At 43.2% G+C, this 3214-nt stretch overlaps 1 pseudogene; it reads right to left on the bottom strand.

The window, feature by feature from the left end:
• Positions 1-2055: 2055 nt before the first annotated feature.
• LOC102759222 lies at positions 2056-2641 on the bottom strand (annotated as a pseudogene).
• Positions 2642-3214: the final 573 nt, after the last annotated feature.

Genomic DNA, 3214 nt, shown 5'->3' with positions numbered 1-3214 from the left:
TAGGTTTGTGAAAGTCTTTTCATATCTAACTTGTATTTAAAATAATCCTGAGATGCATGGGAAAAACATTATTATTATTATCCCAACTTGTAAAAATGACCAAAACAGAGCAAACCTTTTCTGCCTTGACGCACAACTTGAAAATGGATTATACTCAAACCAGATTCTTTTAGGAGTGAAAGAAGCCCTATTAGTAACTATGCTGTCCAGGCAAATCAGGATAAATGGATACTCTAATAAGAGGAGACTCTTCTGTTTAATTTGGCGCATTACCACAGCAAGTGGCAGGAAAACATGAGTCTGTTAGGCGCTGGATCAACTAGGCTGTCACTGCTTTCCCCAGAACGCCCTCCAGAAGGGGTTTTGTAGAGGAAAAGTTGAGGTGTGCACTTCACTGACGAGACCAGGAACTGCTAGAGATTCAAGTGAAATGTCCTGTGTCCAAGGCCCAGAGTAGAGAATCATACTGTTTTCAAAAATACTCTCTTAAGTCTTTTATGTTTAGGGAGGAATCAGAGAAACATTTGAGATGCAGACAACGCAAGCAACAGTGGGTTCTCCAGTGAGTGGCAGTGGGGCTGCTTGACTCTCTCCTGAGGTGAAGGTGGAGGGGGATATGTGCCTCTGGGAAACATTTGGCTCTTCCTGAGGACACTCTTTTATCTGTCCCATTTCCCTACTTAGCTCTCAAGTGCCACCATGCCTCAGGCTTCAGGCCTGGGTCAGGAGTGGGGTACAGGGATTGGTAAAAGGATCTTAGCTTTTAAAGATTACTAAAATAAGGAAAGCAGAATTGAGTGGATACCAAGAGTCACTGCCCTCAACACATCATCATAATGACAAAATCGTATGCACCGGAAGAACAAAAGATTGGAAAATTCAGGGCTGATAGAGAGGTTTTTCCCCACAGTCAAGGCATGTGTCCTGACCGGGAATTGAACCAGGGCTAAACAAGTTGACATGTGAAACAGCACAATGTTTGGCACCAATAAGTACTATATGTGTTGATTCTGATTAACACCCCAACCAGGGTCTCTGGTGCTTGGTATCTTAAAGCTCCTGATGCATCTGGCTTTGCCCCAGGCAAACTCTGCAAGTGGAAAACTTAAAGCCTGCTGAGTGAATCTTTCCAAGCTTTGACCAAATGCCACAACACCAGATTTTTAAGTTCTTAAACCACAGACTTAAGAGCCCTTCTGCTGTTAACTTTGTCCTGTGTGACTTTTCTATTCAGGGAAGTTTTCTATTCAGAAAAGAGAGAGAAGTAAAACTTCTCAACAGTTAAAATAAAGACTTGCTGAAATTTGTTAACTTTATAATTAATAATAACAACAATAACCCACTCTCTAACGAACTCCTCCTCAGTGAGCAATCTGCTATAGACTCCGTGACGGGGAATAGCCCTCGCTTGCCACAGTGGACACCTGCTGCACCTGTGAGGCCAGGTTCTGCCCTTTCCAAGTTCTCTGTGCACAAGGTGATGCCACCTACTACAGGCAGTTAGACAAACAGGGGAGCTTCTCCCACTAACCTGCTAACCCAACAGGAGTAAGTTCACCTGACTGAGCTCTGGCCTCCAACATGGACCTCTGCATAATTGTATGAAGTATCTAAATACCACTCACTAGATTTAAAACAAAAAGAACAGAAAACCCTGAACCAAGTAGATTGTAAACTCAAAATGTTAGAAGATAAACCAATTACAGTAGCACTTCCTTTGAAAAATGGAACCATTTCTTTTGAAATCAACCACAGTGGTGAGACATGTTTTCCTTTTTAGTTGCCTGCTGATGGCACACAGCTTCACCTGCCAAATCCTGCCAGCTTCCGAAGCCCGGGATGCCAACTTACTCTAGTACATGGGCAGCATGACCTCCAACCATGTGGAGAAGAGCACATGTTGCCCCTGGGTGAAGTGAGAGCTGACAGAGAATCTTGGCTTCTCAATACCAGAGGTGGTTAAAGAGCTTTTCTTGTTCTATTAGAAAAGTTCATGAGAAGCTGTGAATAGGATCAGTCCCCAGAAGTAAAACTCCTATTTTCACTGTCCAAACATCAGTCAATGTACTGGGAGAGCCAGCGGAAACCTCGCCATAGCCTTTCCTCTTGAACACACTGTACATGAACACTTCCATGGGGCGGGCATCCAGCTCCTTCAGGGTCACAGTCCCCTTTCCTGTGGTCTGTCCATAAAACCCAAATATCTCTCAGAGTTTTTCTATACTGATTGCATCTGTTCTCTCAGTTTGTAACCCAAGATAAGGATTGGCACATTGGATATTGTTTCAACAATCATTGAAACGTTAAGTTCAACTATGGATTTCATGAGGTGAGGATGATCTGCACAGTCCACCAGAAAGACAATCCCACTAACTACTGGGAGATCATTTTTTCCAAACTCATCTTGCTTGCTCATGCCCACCAAGATCAAAAGTTGTAAAAGTCAATTCAGCAATTGTCAGCTCTTGGATATCAGATGTAATGTTGGAGCATGTCTGTTATTTTTGAGCTTGTGTAGAACAGTGGTTTTGCCTGCATTGTACAGACCAAAGAGTACAAGGTTTCTAGATTTCTTGTACAATCCTAGGAACTAGAGCACAGGGCTAAAGCCATTGTAGATCCACCCAGGGATGAAAGACATTACTATGCTTTCCATGACACAAGGAGTTCCTCTGGCAGCAACACTAGCAGTGGGCAGCTTTGACCCTCCTCTGATCATACTCCCAAAAGCACTGGAGAAATACACAACCTTGGGTCAAAGATTTTAGCCAATGTTGCAAGCCTCCCAAACTCCACTACCTCACCTTTCTTGGGGGCAGATTTTTGATTTTGTTTAGGACTTAGTTTTAAATATACTTAAGTGCTGGAGTTGGTTCCCTCCCCAGAATCTGTGATTGCTTTAGGGGTGGCCCAACTCTGGTCAAAGAGACATGAAAATAGATTATGGAAGTTGTAGGTGCAACTTCTGGGAAAACTTTGGCTACTGTCCCATGGGACTATAATGCTTGGAGGGGCTACAGCCACTTTGTGACTCTGAGGGGAAAAGCTTGTCCGATATGAAAGCCAATACGTTAAAGATAATAGGGAAGAAGTAAGAAAGAAGTAGGGTGCTTGGTAATACAGAGAGCTGATGAGGTAGCCAGTTTTGGCACTGCTTCTACTGAACTTACTTTTCTGAGTTGATCCACATTCTTGTTGCGTTAGTGCTTTCAGA

Source organism: Myotis davidii, unplaced genomic scaffold (genome assembly GCF_000327345.1).
Source record: "Myotis davidii unplaced genomic scaffold, ASM32734v1 scaffold802, whole genome shotgun sequence".
Classification (NCBI taxonomy): domain Eukaryota; kingdom Metazoa; phylum Chordata; class Mammalia; order Chiroptera; family Vespertilionidae; genus Myotis; species Myotis davidii.
This window is presented reverse-complemented; position numbering and strand designations above follow the sequence as displayed.